At 35.0% G+C, this 22,881-nt stretch overlaps 1 protein-coding gene across 4 annotated transcripts in view; it reads right to left on the reverse strand.

Annotated features, from left to right (window-relative positions):
- ldb2a (LIM domain binding 2a) overlaps positions 1-22,881 on the reverse strand; it is a 92,756-nt gene that overhangs the window by 48,981 nt on the left and 20,894 nt on the right. The window lies entirely within an intron of this gene.

Genomic DNA, 22,881 nt, shown 5'->3' on the forward strand with positions numbered 1-22,881 from the left:
AGTTAACAATAGGCTCATTTTGTATACAGTGCTACTTATAAGTTTAAATACAGATGTTTTTACATAAATGTCCAAATAAAGTTAGCCAGTTAATTATACATCTGAACCATTTATCCTCCAAGGTGGAATAATGTTACAAGTTACTTAGAAGTCATTATAGTTTCCTTCACAAGTTGTAGATAAGTTAGTTATAAGATAGTTTAGTTTCATATAAAATTTATATTTTTTTGTTTTGAAATCCAATATTTAACTCAGGCTATTAAAACCTGTCTGTGCTGTCCTGCCAGTGTTTCCAACACCGATGTAGTAGCTTATATTAAGAAGCAAAATTAAGAAACGCGTGTATGTAGGGGCATGTGCGCACGAGTGTGTTTGGTGGGGGGACATGAAAGTCAGGAGCACTCAGTGGGTGATTATGCAGCGAATGCAGTTCTCTGCACTGCAGAAAGGGGGAAAATGGGATGAAAATGAGAAAAGGGGAGCCAGGAGCGATGGGGATGATCCATAATATTTGCAATCTGCATATATTCATCAGACAAAAACCTGATTACTTTAGCCGAGCCTAATGACTCAGAGCAAGGCACTTTTTAGTCTAGAAAGTCTGGAGTTCAATTCAAGTAACTAATTCATGCCAGGTAATTGGACAAATAATATTTTTAATATTTAGTCAAGCTCATTGCTATAAATCATACTGATTGATTGACTTAATTATAAATTAATATTAGACAAACTTAAACTGGATTTGTTGGTATAAAGAACTTTTGAATTTGAATTAAAATTTTATGTTGTTTCTATCAGTCAGATTTTACTTTGGGACACACTGTGACATTGTTGATGTTTCTGGAGGGTTTTAAGACAGGTGTTCATGCTAGTTGATTATTTCATGTTTGGACGAATCACTTAACCAGTTGCCTGATTCTTTTTGCCACTTGCTTATTTCACATTCTATCCTTAATTTTGTATTTTTTTAAAATTTTGTATTATTCTGTTCCCATATTTTAAAGCACTTTTCATTACATCCAACTAAAAGTGTTGGATATAATGAAGTGTTGGAGTGAAAAGAAAATATATATATATATATATATATATATATATATATATATATATATATATATATATATATATATATATATTTATTTTTATTTTTTTTTTTTTTGCATGTATAGAGCATAGCGTAAGGCAGTGTTGCCACTCTCCCACCTGTTGCTGCAGACTGAGACTCAGCTGTTGCAGTTGAAAGTTGAACGTCTGTAAAGCAGCCAAGAGCAGATTCCCTCCTGGAGTAGATTGCCAAATAATTAGGAGCATTAATACGCTTGTTTTAGCCATGGTTACTTCATGAAGAGCAAGATGGCAACAAGTCAGTGTAGTAGTATTGTTCTTAATAAAAAATGTTCAGCCACAACATACTACTATAGCAAGTTTATGCTATAATTTTGCTTTAACTTATGCATTGGTGTCAAAATAACAACAAACAGATGCTATAGATATTACAATAATTGTAATATCTGATATGGAACTGTTGTCAACCTTATGTGTATTTCTGTATAAATATTGTGATACATTAAAACTGTGGTATTTTTGCTCCAGGTTATCTTATACCAGCCTATTCCTGCCACAGTGCTAAAGCAAGCTAGTGCTTCTTTCAAATTATAATGACTTAAAGTTAGAGCAAAAACTGGCATACTGTGGTGAAAAGGGCAGAATTTAAACTATTGACTACACTGTAGTATTTGGTATATCTTCCTAACAGTCTACCACTGCTCTTTGGAGACATTTTACTTTCCATTGATTCCAATCTCAAGACTTTGAACTTCCTCATGGGGAATTCAAATCCCAAGTGGTAAGAATCCAGATTCAGACATAATGTCTCATGAGTAAAGGCTTCAAATTCTACAGTTATTGAAAGTCTTCCTTTAACCACAGAAATTCACAACCTCATAACATAAAGAATATGTAAAGTTAGAAGAATTACAAAATACAAAAACCGCAGAACCTTAACCAAAGATAATATTCTCATGTTTTTAAAAACCTTTTGCAGCTGTTGCCTTGCAGAAAGACAGTCCTGGTTTCAGTCTCCACCTGGTGTCTTTCTACATGGCATTTGCATGTTTTCCTGGCTGGCTGGATAAACCATTGCTTGCTTAGACTCACACAATGTGCTGTACTTCAATCCACTGAGCTAAAAAATACAATTTAAAAACTGATTATTCCCTCTCAGTGTATTCCATTGTTGATGACTAGTGGGGAGCAACATGCAACGATTAAAACCAGGATGACATATTGATCCGAGCGCTTAATCAATGGTTGATGAGAACCTAAAATTCTTGGCCAATGCACATGTCTTCATCGACTCATATCTTTATCTAAACACCCGTCAGAAGCTGCCATTCCTGAGTCAACTGTGGGGAGAATCAGATCATTGGCAAACTGATAAAGTCAGATCAAGTTAACTCACTGTCAAGGATTTGACTAACACCACTGTCGCATGGTACTTCATATGGAACATGAGCAGATATGTTCACAGTAGAAAAGAATATACTAACAGAACAATACAACAAAACTGAAACAAAGTATTTATTTGTTTACTGCATACCAGTAATTTCTGAAAAAAACTAAAAACTAGAATTTTTTTCCCTCATAATCAATATATACACAGTATATGTCATATATATACAGATGAACTGTGTGATATTCCTTTGCATTCCCCTTTGAGAACACAAAGGGGAGAATGTCCATGTCTTAACTTAACAGTTTTTTTTTTTAGTTATAATTTGTAATTCTGAAAGAAGGAACTCATGAATAAAACATTGGTAGTACAGAGTCCAACTAAAAACTTATGCTTTAAATAACATGTAACTTGGTCAGCTTGGGTACTTAAGGTTGACTCACACATGCTCCAGATTACAATCTGCTCACTGTAGCTTCTTTGCAAAATGATGGGTGTATTCATATTTACACATAATAGAAATACAAGTTAAAAGTTTTAAATTTAAACTGGAGTATATGGAATATATCATGACATGGAGGACATGGTACAACCCTGAAGAGGTCCTTTTTAAGAAAAATAATCTGTTTTAAATAAACACTTCTCAATAGTGAACATGCTGTAATTGAAGCTTCAACTCAACTTATGAGGCAACTTTGCAAATATGGAGGAGAATTAAGTCCAAACTTTTTCAAATGCCCTTAGAGAGAAAACATTTTACTAATAAGGCGAGGATACAGGATACAGAACCAAACCCAGTGTGAGCTTAAATGTTGGCAGAAATACGAAATAATCCACATAGTTATTGTAAAGTCTAATATAATCTAGAGTGGGTTAAACCAGGCAGCCTGAATTTTAGGAGAAATTGACAAGGGCGCACAAAGACCTGTGCACATTAGTGCCCACACACTGAACACTCACCAGAATGTGGGAATCACTGCCCAAAACATGAAATATTCATCAGTCATAAAACTTTAATTCAATCTCTCTCTCTGTCATTTTAGAAGCTGCTGTATTTTACTTTGTCAGGTAAACAAAAAAAATAGAACTACAGATTTCATTAAAACACATTGTTCACATGCACCACCAAACCACATCATTATGACACTGCCATATGTGAGATAAAGCAAACTGGTGTTCCTGATTACATTTTAAAAAGAAAAGCAGCTGTGAGGTCTGTAACATGATACTGTGAGACTGAGATTAAGTCCCTAAAGTTGACCTCATTCAAACTATGGTGCTTAAATACATACAGAAGAACAGCAACCATGAAATCATCATTCATTTTTAGCTTTCAGCCAAAAACACACAAAAAAATCATCTGATATTTTTCTTTAAATACAGTTTTTACTGTTATTTTGCTTTTATCAGGATCCAATAAAACTTTAAATGAATCTTAACTATGACACACAATTGTGCCATAAAATTCTGCAGGCAAGTGTTTCTAGCTGGGTATTCCGTTGGTAACTTGAAGAGTTGTGTTATTAATTAAAAACGGCATTACTACAATAACTTTGACAAACAATTTTGATGATTTTCATATTAAGTTAACTTGTTTTGTTTTAAATATTTTTGTTTTGTTTTGTATTTTTTCGTTAATCATTAGAATCCATACAAGAAATCATACCTCAAGTTCTGCAGTGAAACTTTCTATCACAAAAACCTAAAAAAATGTTTGGGGTTAAATGAAGTGGATGTTTGTAAAGCAAAGCTGCACATTACAACATGTGGTAAAGTGATTATTATTAGTTCTGTTTGTTAAACTCTTGAAATGAAGCATAAGTTTTGATTCCTAAACATAAAACAGTAACAGTTCCTACTGTAAAGCCAACAACTTCACCCTCTTCAAGCTGCTGTTGCAAACAGAGCTGGACTGGGAGATTCTGATGTTTTGTGCCTGATTAAGATTTGCAGAAATTTGCAAAACTAAGGGAGTATTTCCCTCAATATGAAATCAGAAAGCCTTTTTTAAAAATGTTTGCTGACTTAGAGCAAGTGAAGAAAGATAAATTTTGTTTGGTAGTAAATACGGAGTGGAAAAAATCATTAATTTGGCAAGACAGAGATGGAAACTCTTGTTTGGTCCTGCTGTGCTCATGGAGAACAGGCACTGTTCTAAAGAAAATAAACCCTCTAAATTTATTTCAGTTTTAATCATTCCTCCAGCATTTGTTGATATAAAATAATCAATCTGAAGCATGTTTCACTGAAAACTGGTGCGTTCCTTTAACAATTTCTTAACACAGAAGAACATGAGTTTATAAAAACAAGTATTTTCTGCTGTCAGTAAAAACATAATTATCTACATTTTAGTGTTAACGAACAGATATTTTTAAATGAATGACAGAAAACACTAACAATTAAACACCTGCATCTATAAATGTCATCTACAGAGAAGATGTAGAGCTGATATGAGCTGATGAATGATCCTTGCAGATATTTATTAGTGTTGGTGATATAAACAGAAAATGTCACATACTATATATATTCATTGCCACTGTGTTATTAAGAATTTCATTGAAACTTTTAGTTTAGTTTACTTTAATCTAAACTTTTAAATATGATGGCAAAAAAGATAAAATGCAAATTAAAGAAAGTTTCATTAGTGCTCAATAACTAACAATCAAAAAGTTAATAAATGTCAGCGATTTAAATAGATTTTTACCATGAAAATGTCAACCTATTGAAAAGTATCTCTAGGTGCACTGCAAGTACATGCATTCAGATCTTAGACAGTCAACCAGAGCCTGCTGAGATGTTCCAAGTTGCTTCAGCTTTCAACCCATCCATGTGGCTACGTCGAATTCTCATCTTCCTCTGTACAATATTCTGTAGATTCTTTAGGTCAAGAGAGACAGCTGACCAACAATGGTTATTAAATTAGATACTCCTTTATGTAGTGTGGGCAGGTGCTAAGTTCTGTTGAAAAGCTAGAGATGTTAATTCACATCTTCAACCACACTTTCTCCTTCCACTGAACTTTCTGTGAATATGCTTTGATACAGTCCTCCACAAAAAGCCTCCTTCTTTAGCAATGTACTTTGGTGGTTTACTCTCCTTGTGGACGGAGTCAATGACTGTCGCAATAGGCAATTATTCAATTAATTGCATGATAAATTATAATTCCAATCAGATTCTTAATTTTTTTGAAGGACAATTTACAATCTGTAAACTATCATATGGTTTCGGTTGTGTTTTGTAATTTAATTTTAAACATTGCTTTTAATTTGGCATGTTTTTTTCTGGTTATTAAAAATATCTTCCGCTTCCAGTAACGAGTTCATAAAACAAAATTTAGTTTTTAATTATAATATTACAACATAAGAACAAATAATACAGACACTCGTTACACTATGTCTGTCACAATAATACATTTGCTGGTTGAGAAATTGCTTCAGTAAATATTGCAATAAATGGCAATATTGTTGTTTTGAGACCATTAGCAAGTACTATGTTAATAATGAGCTTAAGACTATAAAAAATAGAATAGACATTTTAATTACAATACTGTGTATGTAATGAATCTACATGATATATGGATTTATTTGTTTTGCAAAACATTCAATGACGTAAAAAAAAAATAAACTACAGCAATAAGAAGCTGCTTCACCATCAGAAACACACAGTGGAAACAAAATAAAGATACTCTTCTGCTTTTTCTTCTCTCAACATCCACCAAATATTTTGACAAAATGAAGTTCTGTCATTTTAGCTTTCCACTTTAAGGGGAATGGAGGTGATAAGGAAAAAGTGTGTAACAACAGAGAAAGAGAATCCTCCACAGTCAACCTCATCCAACCTCAGGCCACGCATGGATGGTGACTGTTTGGGAAACGAAGTGAGCAGGAGGCGAGGGGGGAGGGGCGGACATAAATCGGAAGTGTTCGGGATGGAGGGTGTATGTCCCTCCTCTCTCCCCGCCGAGGGCAACCCTCTTCACCTCCATCCATAATTCAGCAGACCTCCCTCCCCCCAGCTGTGCAGACCCCCAGGGTAAAGCTCCACCAGGAGGACAACACGCACAGGAGGAAGACACAAAGACACCCCACCACCAGCAAAACTACCAAATACAGCAGGACAAACAGCAGGACAAATAGAGAGGAACATGCCAGAAGTCAGAGGTAAATCACATAAAGCTTTCCGTATAAAACCACCATAAACACCATGAACGACAGTCAGACACCAAACAATCACAGACTCCACTGATACCGTGAATTAACAGCTAACACATACAGAGGTTCACACACTGCCCTGGTTTGATTCAGACTCCCGGTGAGCCTAAATCAATGGTAATGAGTGTGGTTTTGCACTGCTTGGCCTCTGATAACTAAACTCTGATCTGACCCAGCACAGCGGTACCGGCTCGGCTCACACGAGTTATTTCTGAAAGGGACAAAGAAGTTTTTACAGATCCGTGTCAGAGTAGCGATATCCAACAGAAATTCCAGAGGATATTCTGAACTACATTGTTTAATAACCACTAAGCCAGTCGCAATAAACAATAAATCAATTAATCGCATGATAAATGAAAGCTATCGACCTCATTTTAATTTATCGGCTTCATCATTTCTTCCTGCCTTTTTCCCTTTCTATTGATGACACTGGATGAAAGAAGACTCAACTCCACTGACCCCTCCCATCTTCATTTCCTTACTGCAATGTCCAGTTCACACTACACGAGTTTAGGCTACCTGTCACATTCAACAGGCTCCGTTCTCGCTCCCAGTCGGGGAAAACCACACATGCTGGAGTGATAAACTTGCCAAGACAATCCAACATGTTGAATATGCCTGATTTAGATCGGAGCGGTCCCAATATTCTACCGACTGGACCCAATCAGTTGTAACACAGTGGGTGGTGACCACACACTCGTAAGACTGTCATAAGGGGAAAATTGGGCCAAAAAAAATATTGTGTTGTTTGAACTTGGCTTAAGAGAGGAGTGAACTATTGCATCAGGTAGACGGATATGCTCATCTTCTCTATCTAAATCTAATGATTATTGAAGGGCAAGATAGTATACTGTTACGGCCCCTGGCCTCTTGAGGCTGTACATGCTCCTTTTTCTTTTGTTAAGCAGGATCAGCTGTGACAACACTTATTCTGATTGGTTGCCTGGAAGCTGCAGGAGACACACACCCTTGGATCAGCAGATCGTGGCCAGCCAATCAGATGCTGATGAGCCTCACCTATACCTTTAAAAGGCTCCTGGAACAGTCCTTCGTGGGGACAGCTAGTAGGAAGAGGTTCTGTAAAGCTGTTCCCCTACTTTTTGTTTGATGCTGCTTTGTAGAGCACTTGGATCTTTGTTTGCTACTGCTAAAGCAGTTTGATTGTGTGTGCTGCTACTAGCTTGTGCTAGGGAGGTGGTGTTCCCTTTGTGTCTTTTGATTTGGATTGTTTGAGTTACCTTTGGACTGATTTGTTTGAACTTTTGTAATTTAATTTGCACTGCTCAGTCTTACATTTGTTAGTCATTTTCTTTTGTTTCAATTGGGTTATGTTGTACTTTGTTTTGGTTCTGTGAAACCCTTTTTTGTAATAAATCACCTCTTTTATTTAATTCTTTTTCTCTGGACATTTTATGTTACCGCCCCTGGGCCCCCTAGACCTTGGGGGCGTAACATATACAGACTTTTTATTCAAGTACATTTTTGTTAATGAAGACTGAGAGTCCATTTTATTTTTGGTTGGTTTGTTTACCAGTTCCAGTGTTAAGAGTTCTTTTGAAAATGAAGTGCATCTATTTTTGGCAGGATATTGCTTGCCTTATTATGCCATTACCATTATATCAGTTTAAAATGGTCTTCAAACAATATTATCGTTTATCACAATAATTTTTGAGACAATTAATTGCCCAGCAAAATTTGTTATCGTGACAGGCCAAATAACCACCACAGAAAACTGCACAAATGTAGCAAACACCTTGAAACATTCAAATGACAGAAATTTGCAAAATATATCTTACTTTTGAAAAATTACATGTGGTTAAAATGTTAGTTGTATAACTAAAACACAAATTTGAACAGTTTATTGAAAAGTTGCGGCAGGAGAGAAAAGAGCAAAAGATGATATAAGGAAGAACTCAAGACAATAGACAATCTAGTGAACTATCAACAAAAAGAAAAGTTTTTAGGAGTCGTCTCTCTGTTTCAACCAACAGAAGACTAAGTGTCTTCCTATTGATTAAAGGGGAGGTTTGACATATTACAAGCAGAAGTACCGGCAATTGTAAATCTTTTATTTAGTTAGAAACTATGAAAAAGGATTAGAGCTACAGAAAATTAAATAAAAATTTATAATTCTGACTTTAACTTCAGAATTTTGAAAAAAAAGATGGACATCTGTGAGAAAACAGTTTACCTGGAAAATGATTGCCCCCAGGTGCCCACCTGCATGAAGGTTCGAACTGTGAGATTAAAGTCATTTTTTTTCTTTCTCTAATCTTCTTAGAGTCAAGAAAAAGGAAACAATACCCCTCCTAATGAGTGCGCTTAGATCAAATGTTACATTTTATAACTTTAGCAGTACTTGAAGTGCTATTGCTACTTCAATAATTTTATTTTCAGGCTTCTACACATTGTAACCAGGTGTGCCAATATATATAATTACATGCAAAGAGTCCAAAAACATTCAGACAGCAAAAATAAATTAAAATAAATTAGAAATCGTCCTCCAAGACTTCTTTATTTCAGTTTAACAAATTGAAAGTCAAACTAGCATTTTTTAACAGATGAGTAATGGATACTGATGCAGCTTTATTTTAAGGAGTTATACGTTAGGAATGTTCACTAGCACTGCAATGAAAAATCAAAGATTTCTCTGTAAATTGCAAAAGATGTACATCTTTGGTTTACATACAATTACGAGATGCTGTATGTTTAACTGTGGGTCATTTTAACACTATGATGCGTGAAACTGGGACTCAACCCCCCCACTACTTGAAATGCAACAAGTCAACATTTTGCACTTCTTGCTGAGGCACAGCCACCTGAGCTGCCGCCACAATGGAGTCCATTGTTATGAGATGATCAGTTCAACATTTGAGGTGCTTGTTATAAATACAGAACACTAGAAAGAAACCTTTTGTCACTGAGTCTTAAATATATGCTCACTAAAGAATGAGCTACAAAGTTCAAAAAAAGTTATATCCCGTCATTTTGAGCTTGTGAATTTCTTTTACATTGCTGCCATTGTGTCTGAGTGTGTGTGTGTGTGTGGAGAAAGAAGATTTATTGAAGGATGAAGGAGTGCCACATAAACATTTAATAGCTTAAGTAAAGTGGTGCAGGTCTTTCATAGACTATGGAGACTGATGGGTCTCCAGCACACTGTATTATAAATAAATATGGATTCCTCCATGTGTCAATAACGAAGCTCAGGGAACGTCAACATGCACATTTGTGCACGGTCTGAAAGTGTGTGTTTTTGTACACAAGCCGGCACTTTTTCCTCTGCCTTTGAGTCTGACGCCAACGTCATCTCTTCCTACAACCATCTGTGTGTTGGGGCATTCGCAGAAACATATGTTAGAGCTTGTTTGCATGTTTTGTTTCATCATGACATAGCTTTCACTATGTACATGCATATGACTGCATCCTGTTGTGTGTGTCTGTATGTGTGGGTGGCGTCAGTGTATAGACGCTACACACAAAAATGTGCAACTCTATTTATTATTGATGTAACTTCTCCTCCGTTCTCTCACAGAGCTCATCTTTCTGGGCTTTCTGAAATGTTTCACTTTTAAAAGCTCAAGTTGCATTTCACTCTTCATTTTTTCATGAGCAGTATGTTTTCTATCAAGACTTGGAACATTCACAAATTTCATTTTCGCAAAACAAATCACAGAGGTGTACAGTAAGAGACCACCTGGGAGACTTTCCAGTACGAGTAACTAAGAAATCCAATTTCATGTTTATTTAATGAATTACAAAAGTGGGGGTTTATACAGATTTAGAAACTAAATACAAGCAATACCAACTAATGTAAATTTGCATTTTAGAAGATGTGTTAACCAAGTGAAGATCCAATTATTCATTTTAAACTAGTTTGCAGGATTTTGATTATTCAGCTAAACCGGATTATTCTTTTAAACATTTTTCCAAACTACAGACTACATATTTTGCTATCTAAGGAATGAGCAAAAGGAAAGATGGTGAGAAGAAATGTAGCTGAACATGGAGAAGAAAGTTTAAAAAATGTTGAGGAAAAATAAATCCAGCTCTTCAGAGTCAAGAATTTTTTTCTTATTTTTTATGTCAGAATAAACCAATAATCCAAACTTATGGTAAAATTGGAACATTCTCTATCATTTTCATACTTTTTTCATATAAAATAAATATAAAAATAAATGACAAAGATTCAAACTAAAGGATGCACGTTTTTAGCCTCCTATTAAACCATGAACTTCTCATATTTTCTCTCATTACATTCACAACTGTCAGTATTTTATTACTGGAATTTTGTGTGAAAATCCAAAACTGTAATAAAATATAATTAAGTTAAACGAAAAGAACACAGTTTTAAACAAATAAAAACATAAAAAAGTATCATGCGTAATGCCACAGATCACACACATCTTTTTTTCATATCGGAAATATGAAAAATGATCAAGCAAAGGGTGAGAGTTAAAAACAGGAAAATAAAAAATAGCAGAGAAAACAATGAGAAATGAAGATAAAGAAAAGGAGAAACTTTGAAAAGAAGGAAGGATGGAAGAGGGGAGCTGTCTGCGGTATGTATTGTTTCTCCAACTGGAAAGGAAAGCTGGTTTTGTTTTGCTCCAGGGCACACAAAGTGTTGAGAAACAGGAAGCCAGGAGACCTGCCCATCCTCATGGACAGCTGGTGCCCTCCGATAGCTGGTCCCCTCTTCCTGTTAGCCATAGTGCATACAATGGTTCCCACCCTAATTCAGGCCACCTGGAAAGCAGCACAAGCAGCGGCTCTCTGCAGCCTCTTTTCTGACATGCTTTCAATTAATTGGACAGCAACTGAACATGTCTGGTTTGTGTCTGAATTGTGCCCCTAGAGCATTTCTGAACAATTTGCTCTGACAACTGTCTAATCTGCTGCAGTCACATTAAGAAGCAGACATGCAGTGCAGTGGTGGGTAAATGTGGCAGCCATTTAAGAACTATAGTTCAATAAGAGAAAATAATGCTCTCATGCATTTGCACTGAATAATTAACTGAAAGATGAAGTTTCACTATTACTAAGAAATGTAAATTTCCAGATTTTAGTTTGAACATAACAGATAATTTGAAGTCAGATTTCCAAGTGGAAAAGTTGGATTTTCTCACCAACCCAGACCTCAATCCAAAATGGCCACCTTGAGTATAAAACTTTGCAATAGCTGCTTTGTAAGCAGTTCATTTCCTTGTAAGAACTGAGTAATTCACTTTCTCGTACTGTAACATATTTATTAAATGAGGTGTGATAAAGATTTAATGACATACAGATCATCTGCAGGAGGGATAATAATGATAATGATTACATTTTATAACAACATTTTGTGGTTTTCAGTTTTTATTTATTTATTTATTTTAAACATGATGTCAGTACAAAATAGCAAATATAAACAAGGAATCTAAAAGACACATTTTCTTACCCATAAACATATTATGTTTTCAGGTAAACCCTCAATATTATATCAGAAAGAAAAATCTTGACATTTTGAATGAAAAGCATTTAAAATCTATCTCAGTCTTATCGGCATTACATCTTTCTGTACAAACAGTCAAAGCCTCACAAAAAAAAGCATGTATTACTCTATAAACAGAGTTTACCCTTATTAAAATAAATGACAATTTTTATCAAGATTTTTTTTCATTATAATGTTAAAGGGAAGGTTTCCACAGATTGCAGTGTTTTGGATATTGCAGATTATGATCTTTTAAAAGCCTGATTTGTTTACTCTGATTTTGGCTGATACAGATTTTTTTTTTTTTTTGCCTGAAAAGTTGCTAAATATGATGATAAAGTCGCTAAGTTGGCAATAGTGGGGTGACTACTGTTGACCGAGTGTGTGCAGATGTGACCTGGTGGGCGAGTCTGTCAGTCAGCCCTCTCTCAGAGAGCAAACAGAACAGTGGCTGATCTTCAGACGCTTGCAAAGATAAATAAGTATCAATAGATCTCCCAAAAATGGGGGCTGAATTATCAGAGCACTCCTAATAAAGGGTATAAATACTTATCCAAAAATCAAAACTACAGAATAGCAGTTTAATATGGAAACTATCTTATAGTTTTATGTGCAGGGCTGCCATTTTGGATTTTCAGGTATGTAATAAGTATCAGTTCCCCACTTGGTATTCAGACTTGAAAGGACCACCTCTGAAAATGTCCTAAATTCAAACCCATACATTCAAATGTGGAGTAAAAATGAAATGCACAATAAAACAGCATCTCTTAACCAATCAACCGCTGCTAGAATATGTATTATTTTTCTCTTGTTTTGTGACAGAAGACAATTAGCAGATTCATACCATTGTTTTCAATGTCTTTCAGAAGAGTAGCACATGTTATAAAATGTTTAAACTTTTTCAGATGCTCTTTGTACTTCAGATTTTATAATAACCTAAATGTTTGGATCTCATCCATGAAGACAAACAAACAAGGTTTAGAAGGCATATAAATATGATCATGGTTGCAACAATCCATTTTAATGCCTCTGTTGTGAAATGGATAATGAATGAGAACTGATTTGACCAAATATTTAGGAATAATGAGAAGGTTATATTTTAATGCAAATCTTGAAGCTTACACTTCTCCCTGGTGGATGATCCTTAAATAAAACAAAAACACAGAAGGTCTGATTTTAACGGAAAAGTTGGGAGTTCAAGTGCAAAAAAAAACAAAAAAACATAAATAGTCTATCAGAGGAGAAGATGGACCCATTAAAGGAGAAAGAGAGATCTGTTGGGATGCAGTGAGTGTTTGAGTGTTTCTCTCAGCGTAAAAACAAGCTGATACTATCAGAATACTGATTCACAATACAACTCTGCAGGGGGGAGTAACTTTCAACTGCATATTTTCTGCTAATTTGATTCAAAAATAAATAATCTAACTAGAGCTGATCCTACATTAGGCATGTTTTTTACAGAGCAAAATATTAGTACAGCATGCCAGTTAAACACCACAATAGAAATGCTAAAAGACATTTTCATTCAGATCTTTTCTCTGCTCTCTGATTGGAATCGCTGCACACAGTGAGGCAACATCCATCTCTCTTGAACTACAGAAAAAAAAACAACCATCCTTTCTTTTTTAGATTGTAAAAAATAATTTAATTCTCACTTTAAAGCCACTAAACTAAGGCTTGAAGAGCTGATAGAGCGCATTGGCATCTTCTCTTTGAATGTGAAAAGTCTATGAGAGCTGCATGCATCTTGTTCTCCCTACAGTAGAGGGCAGAAGGGCTTTCTGAAGAAGTCACGACAAGCAGGACTTGTGAGGAATGAGCCTGTGAGCCTGCACAAGAAACGGTCTGAGAGGGATGAGATGAAAAAGTAACAGCTTTTATTGTAGGGTGCGAACACAGACAACTTTAATAACACAAAATTGTATATCTTACATCTTAGATCTGTCAAATTAAAGCCAAAACTTACTGAGTTTGGAAACATTTAGCAAATAGGAGAATTTTTAGTCAACCCATCCAAAGTATTTTCAGTATACTTCCTTATCAGGCAAAAGGGCAGGAGTAACATTTTGATTTTCATTTAATTTGGACACTCATCCTGGCTTCTAGCATCTAAGACCTAAACAATTAACTAACTCAACCTTTTAACTTTTGGCACATTAAGATTTCTGATGTTGTTCTCTGAATAAAATGACATTTGATAAACATTATTTACATTAGTTCAATATTATCATCTTTTAAACTTCTTTAAAACTTGGCTATTGTGTTTGAAGTTTAAATAAACTGCAAACATTCTTCTTTCTGCCAGAAAGTTCCTATCCAAACATTTCTTTCCTTTAGTTACTCATTCTATGTTTTCTGACAGCCTCACTGTCATTCAGTCCTCTCACTATTTGTATCTCTGCTTTCAATAACTTTTTTCACTGCAGCCAAAGACATAGAAGCATGCCAGGCAGGAAGACAGCTGTCAGTGATATCATTAAAATAGGACGAGCCTGGGTTACAATAGATGGCAGTGTTGAACTATTCTGAAGCAGACTACACAGCAAAGCGTTAAGGCTGGATATTTATGTTGGAATGTATGATTTTTCTCTCTCCTCTGCAGCTCTTTCTCTCCATCTTCTCTTTCTTTGTGGCCAATCCAGGTTCCCAGTCTGGGCTCGACTGTCAATCAGTAACAGCCTACACCTCGGTGCTGCAGCTGAGCCAGGGCCGCATCATCCCACCTGTCAATCACGGCTCTACACCTTCAATCCTTTCCATCTCTCTAAAGCAGAGTCGAACACCGCCACCCGCTCCCCCTTCTCTCCTCCTTCCTTTCAAAACAACCGCCACCACAGAAGGACCAAGATACCTTTAACTCACAAACCAATACTTACACACATTCAATAAGACATGCAAACATTTGTTGTTGCTAAAGCTTAAAAACAGACATGAAAATGGATAAAATGTGTGAAGGACTTCATACACAGCCACATTCAATTTACTGCGTGGACTGAACGTTGTCATAATACACAATCAATACGCATAAAGTGCCTGAAAACATCATTCTAATATCGTACAGTGCAAAAATATAGTGCTTAATAGTGAAGTACTACAAACATCGTTCTAACTTAAACTGGCCATTAATATTTTCATATGACAATCTGCAGGAAAATAACTGGTTATTGTGCCCTCTGGAAGCTGGAAACACTGTCCTACAGAGCAATGCAGAAAAAATATTCCTGATTTGTATTTTTGATTCCAAAACATCAATAAAATGAGAATTTTTAAAACAAATTTTCATACTTTTTCATATAAATATGTTGTTAATATGTAGCATACATTAACAAAGTAACAGTGAATCTTCAAAAAAGGCTGCAGTTCTCCCTTTATTATTGACTTTTATTTAAATATGAAATTTAAATCCGTTAAAGCTGCTACTTACTGCAGCACAAAACTATCCTCGTTAAAACAAAGGACCAAAAGTGTCCTGGACTATGCAATAACACGGGGCAACAAAGGATCAGTCTTTGGAGAAAAAAATCTGAGTCAAATCCTAGGACCTTCCTGCTGGGAATCCTTTCTGTTTAGAGTTTGTACTTTCTGCATGTGCATGCATTGGTTCTCTCTGGGTACTCCAGCTGCCTGTCCCAGTCAAAAAACAAGACTGTTCCTTGTCCGTGTGTATGAGAGTGTGTTTATATGGTTGATTTTCTTGTGTGTCTGTTTTCCTATGATGGATCCCGCCTCACACCAAATGACCGCTGGACCCACCCACAACCATGCAAGGACAAACAGGTAGAGAAAACAACACATACACACACACACAGAGAGCAATGAATCTGTTTAAATGTGTAAAGCATGCATACTTTAAAACATTTCACTATGTGATAATTGTTAAATTCTTGCTATTGATGTTGCTACATTTTGTTCTTATTATATAAACCATATACCAACTATACGTACTGTAATGCACTTTATAAAAGGTTCTAGAATATTTTGGCCCACATCGTAGAAAGTTTTGACACCTGTGGTCTACAGCATGTTTAATGTATATTCCAATGAATCTGTTTTTCAACTCAAGACACACAGCCCTGGATGTTTTAGATGTTTCCTTGGTCTAACACACTTTATTCAGATAAATGCAGTTGAGCGAGAGCTTGTTAATCAGCTATTAGCTGAAATCAGGTGTGCTGAAGCAGGAAACGTCTAAAACATACAGGGCAGTGTACCTGAAGGACCAGGGCTGGGAAGCACTGCAAAAAATACATTTCCACACATTAAAAAGTTAAAATCCATGTCGAATGCATGTGTTTTGAATATCAGATCTGTTCAACATTACTACATAAAGTACTCATGGGCACTCTAATCCATACATTACTGCTTCACTTTTCCTATCATTAATATTGCAGAACATGATCATTATCCTTTATCACTTGATGGCTCTAATCTTGTGTGGTGGTAGAGAAGAGAGTAAAGACACTTCTTATTATGTTCACTTTTTATTTCTGCTTTTAAACTATATCAACTGTTTATATGAATAAGCTGGATTTGTTATTTCTACAGAAAATGTAAATGCTTCTGCAACGCGCTGTAATTCTTGGTAGGAAGAGAAAAAAAATCAATTTTATAAAAAAAATATGTGTTTAATTGCAATATATGTAGCAGATATTAAATATAGGCTACATGCAGACTTTAGAGTGTTTATAAAGATGATAAATATTCAACATATTTACCTAACTATAATCATCAAGAGATAATAAAAATATCACAGAACTCAATGGTTCTGCTTATTAATCAAAATGTTTTATGCTTGGTAAAAGCCACTGTTTTGTTCATTCCTAGCCTGACTTCAAGGCAGAGGTGCTTTGGCTCATTCCTTCTCATGTAATAAAGTGAGTCCCTTGTCTTTTTGGCCTCCTCATTTTGGCCTTATGCTTGCTAAAAGAGGATTAGCTGTGGTCATTTCATCGCTGCAATAATTGCGACCCGCAATGCCAGGATAACAAGATGAATTGCAAATGTGTTGAGAACAATTTTTTTTTTGCAGTTTGCCCTCAACCAGCCCACGAAACATGCAAAGTTTTCTCCTTCTTGTTTGAACTTCTTCTAAAATGAGCCTTGCTCTTTGATTGCATCATGGAGCGCAGCTTTCATCAGATGCCTCATAGACTGCAAAGCGAGGCAAGATACCCAGCCGAGTGTTCAGACCACTGTGAATTAGGACATAATTAGACTGAGTTTTAGACATAAAAAAGTACTAAACAATAGCCGGCACTAATTGATGCATGACTATAGACATTTTGATGAAAACATGTCGCCAATGAAAACACATTAAAATTAATCAGTCACACTATCCTGACAATACACATCTTTATTAACTTCTATTTGAAATTAAACTATAAAATATTATGTCATATGAGAGGCAGAAAAGTCTCGGAGCTCATATTTAGTGCTCAGATCTTAGAAAGGAGAAGGTGAAGCAACAAACAATACAATCCCTCTGGATAAGCGTCTGATGTTCTCTTCTGTTGCTGTAATTGTGGCTCATATATGAAGATTACAATTAGCAGGCACAGTTGATTTGGTAAAATCAGATTTTTATTAGTGGTACAAGGTAAAAGTGATTAAAGAACCTTGTGTTCAGGTGCTTAAGAATTTCAGATTCATATACACCATTTCACAAACAAATAAAATGCTGTTCATGCTGCTTCAGGTAGATTTTGGACATACATACTCTACTAAGAGTATGTATAGTATTTAAATGCAAATTTCTACATAAGATATATACATTTTAAATATTGAAGAACTAAAGAGATTATTTTGCCTAATTACTACTCAACAGGAATAAGGACTAAAGTCTGCAACTTGGAAGGGTTGTACTTGAATCACTTGAGATTTGACTCGGACTCGACTGAATGTTTGAGGCTTCTCAGATTTGTGTCATTAGAGTATCACTTTCAGTTTTTCAAAATAAAATCCCTTCTCGCTACATTTTTGCTTCTTTGCTTTTTCTCATGGCTCACACTTTATTTTGTAACTCATAGCTACATTTTGGACATGTTCATTAATTAGACTTCAGGACAATCATTTTAAATGCATATTTAAATATTGGTTTTCGAATTTTTTTTTCCAAGTCCTCCATCTTAGATTAAGTAGAAAAAAGAACACAAGTCCAGTTTTATCCAATATAGTATAAAGAAGCAAACAATTTGAGAATGGGCTTAACTTTGTAATTACAAAAATATCAATTATAAAAAATAAAAGCATTTCTGTTTGGATTAAATTAGAAAATTTACATCAACTCTCTTCTTGAATTTACTTGACCATTAAAGCATATTTATGTTTTCAGTGAAGTAAATATTCCTTATTAAATTGTTTTCAGTCTTTTTAAACTGTACCGAACATTCAGGAAAAGATAAATGGAAGACAATGAATGGATGTAAGCAAATGTTGAAAATGTATTTATATCATATGGTATCAAAAATAGTTAATTATTGAATGATTATGGCATTGCTCTTTATATACTTAAAAAGTCTTAACATTTGTTAGTGAAATGAAAGACCATCGATACTTAGTTCAGCATTCAAACCAAATTTCATTGTCATGCTTTTGTGCATCCATGCATCCAATGCCGTTTATCCTTGCAGGGTCACAAGGGAACCTGTTGCCGATGCACATCTTAATTAGTTCTGTGAAGCACGGTTTACTGGTGCTAGCATCACATCAAATGTTTCTAAATCTGGCAAAAATGTTTTGACAGACTGATCCGTTTTGCATGTTTCCAAACTAATTTCTCACATTTTTTTTTTTTTTTTGGTCCAGCAAAAATGATTAAACCACAAGCATCTCTGAAATTCAATATTGTCAGCAATTGTTGGCCCCCAAAGCCAGAAGGATACAATGATATACCAGAGGTGTCCATAAAAACTTTCTGGAGATCCCACATGTAGTACTGACCCTCAAAGTGACATATTTACCTGACAATAAAAGATATTCTACTTTGGACTGTAATTTTTTTTTTTCTCAACCAAACTTTCTGAGCCAACTTCAAAATGAAAGTATAAAAAAGGCACACTGAGTGCTCGTGAAGAAAACTTCCAGTAGTTACAACGGTTATTTTCAATATGAGCTATTTCCTTTGAGAAGCCCCGTTTAACAGCAGCTGGAGACGAGTTACGAAACACCGGTCCTCGCAATAAAGAAACAGATTAGGTAAATTAGCTTTTCTAATTTTTCCTACACTGAACGTTATGAAATTAGAGCACCTCAGACTGGAGTAAAAGAAATGTTTCTTTGTAATTATCATGTAAGCCACTCAAACAAATACGATTCAATTCCAACAAGGATGGGAATTTTTATTTTTAAGCCTTTATCCATCATACAATGTGAGGAATTATAAATGTACCGGGTAGAAATTTGAAAATGAAAACTAACAAAAACACTAATAAATATGCTTTAAAAGTGAAACTGTCTAAAAAATTAAAAATAAAACATTTTCTGTTGATACGTTTGCGTTTTAAAGATATATTTAATTTTTGTCAGGTTTACACTATAAACCTGACAAAGAGGAGCTACAATAATCTTCAGCATAATTTAATCTCTTGATTTTACACCTGCAGGTTTATATTTAGAATCCATACAGCTGTTCCACTGCAGTAAGTCACAACCTTTTGTTTTGCAGCATGGCTGCTTCTGAGCCACCACTAAGCACTTCCCACACTGGTCAGTATTGTTCTGACCTGCATGACAGTAACTACAAGTATTAAGCGCTTTACACAGCTGGAAGCTATAGGATTAATTCAGCATGAGGTCACTGGCAGACACATTTACATGTTTTTCTTTTTGCAATGAGAGACCAACTGAGCTTAAGTGTGGAGACTAAACGCATAAGAAGGAGCTAAAACACATGTATCTGAGCTGTAGGGCTGGCTGACAAATCGATTTGATAAATTAATCTAATTTACTTTCATCAATTAGATATGTTATTTTTAAGCCATATCACCCATCCCTACTGAGCTGCAAATTGGTGTATATATATATATATATATATATATATATATAAAAAACAAAAACAAAACAAAAAAAACAGAGGGTGATGGGGGAAAGAAACACACTTCTCTATTTCTGCAAGGTAAATTTTAAATAATAAAAAAGTGATGACTTTTTTCATTTTATTTAATAGTACTTATTTAATTTGGTGTTTCAGTTCTGCAGTTAGTAAACAGTTTGAGCTATAAGAACCATATAAATCATCAAAAAGTAATGTCCTGATGAGTATTGTAATAATATATTTAGTTTTTCTCTCTTGATTTTGTAGATCATGTGCTCATCCATTTGGTCCAGAGATGTCTCCAGGTTTATTTGTTGAAGTTAAGTCTTTCAATCTGGAACTCCTTAAATTTGGTGGAAAGTGAACAAAAGAAGAAAATCTTAAATTTTTTCTCCATTGCTCCGGTATCGTTTGGGATAAAACTTTTTCCTTCATCGGAACAAATGTGTCTCTTTTTTCGGGTTGCCATGGAGAATTTGGGCTGGACGTTGTGCTGTCTAAGAAAATTTGGAACTTCATTTCAACAGTTTTTTTTTATAGTTTTTGAAACCAGGGCTGGGTACAAATCTAAGAAAAGATATATTTTCTTAGAAATATCTGACTCAGGACAAATGTGGATTCATTTATAAGATGCAGAACTGGAAAGAGAAGACCAATCACATTCAAGAGGCAATAAGAAATCAGGAAACAATATTGGATGTAGCTGGTGAAGGCACATGCTAAACTCCAGATTAATCTCCTTTTTCCTAAATTCCCCCAGTCTAAAACTGCGTTTTATAGATTTAAAGCAGAGATATCCAAATTTGACCAGGGGCCATTGGTGGCCCTTCCAGTGATTTGGTGAACTTACTAGCACACATGAAGCAGCTGGACACTTTCTGAAACATTTTTGAGGGTCATATTTTCCAATGAAAATCTACACAAAAACATGAGATATATCACAAACATTTTGTTTGTTTACATTCTAATTTTATACTAAATAGGGCCACAAACCTTCAAAATCTTTTACTCACACATGAAATGAAACTTGGTTGAACAGGTCAATAACAATGTAATGTTTTCAAAGGTATGCATTTTAATCAACATTAGTCCCTTAGTTTATTTTCTCAATGTATTGATTGGTTGACAGGCGGTGCTTTCATGGTCTTGAACCTTAATCAGGAAACTTAACCAGTAATCCTCTACAGGGTGCCAGGTTTAGCTGTTTCTTTTATTATGTGACACAGGATTTTCTGCTCTTGTGCAAGTAATGTTTAAATGTAAAAATGTATTATGGGGACAGAATGGAATGAATAGCAATAAGCCAATCAAGACATTTCATGTAAACCCCCCAAAAATATTGAGTTATTCTCATTCATTAAGTTAGATACCATAAGAAACCATTAACTGTTGAAAAGTCTTGAATTATCTTGGTGCGTTTATTGTCGTTTTAATTAGTTGAATATCTGACAGGATGTTGTTTACTGAAAACTACAAAGTTTTTCTTTTTGTTGGGTCAAGCGGTTCAAAGCTCTGACTGCAATGTCCAATCAGCAGACGTTAAACACTAAAACTGGTCATAAGAACATCCCTTTAACTGTTATTTATTAATAATTATCATATGCAGTAGTTGGTTATGCACAGTCTTGGACAACAACAAATTCCAATATTTTGCTTTTCTTCGACAAACTAGTAAAATTGGAATGCATTTTAAGGGGAAGGTGTTTGTGTGAACATGTGTGCAACTTAGCACACCTGAATGTGAATCGACAAAAGCTCACAACTAACGGTGAGTCATCATCGCCATGGTGTTAAGCCTCCTGTTCCCGAGGGAACAGGGTTACCATCTCTACACCGGTGGGGATTTTTATTTTTACATTTGAAAAGCAAAGCTGAGCCCAGCTAACAACACTCCTCCACTGCATGTATCTCTGCTCTCGCTTCCTCCTCCTCCTCCCCCACCAGTGAGCTGCGACACACAATAACACACGCAAACGCAGCCGACGCCACTCACACATCTGGTTATTTCAGTGCACCACGTCCTTATCTATGTCTGTGTGATTTTCAATATGTTTCAGAACAAAACATGCAAATGAGATGGAGGGAAAAAAATTACAAACTCAGTCAGAGCATCGGCTTTGCAGTTTATATGACAAAATGTATAACATAAAGTTCTTTTGTTTCATGAGTTCAAAACTGAGTTCAGAAACTGAAGCATAACAAACTTTTAAGATCTAAAATGAATGATTCTACAAATCCTCAAGGTGGAAAAGAAAAGTAACATCCAGCATACACTGAAAAAGACAGTAAAAGAAAATATTGTCATTGAAGTTGATGTGTTAGAACCCAGAAAAATGGGTGAACATGACTGCCTAGTGGGTTATTACAGACATATCTACAGACCCATGTATACTTGCAAAAAAAAAATATATATATATATAATATAAAAAAAATAAATAAATAAATATATATATATATATATATATATATATATATATATATATATATATATATATATATATATATATATATAAAGAGAGAGAGAGAGAGATTTTTCACCAAACATCAAATGCTTTTTCCAATTAAAAAATAGATGCTTTTTAAAATGTAAATAATTTTCTAAAGTTAAAACAGTGTCCACATAAAAAAAAGTAATTTGTGAAAGGGAAACCCACATATTAGGCCTGTGATGAAACTTTTAGAAATAGGTTGCCAGTAGTTGGGTGTGACATTGCGTCAA

Source organism: Gambusia affinis, linkage group LG09 (genome assembly GCF_019740435.1).
Source record: "Gambusia affinis linkage group LG09, SWU_Gaff_1.0, whole genome shotgun sequence".
Lineage (NCBI taxonomy): Eukaryota > Metazoa > Chordata > Actinopteri > Cyprinodontiformes > Poeciliidae > Gambusia > Gambusia affinis.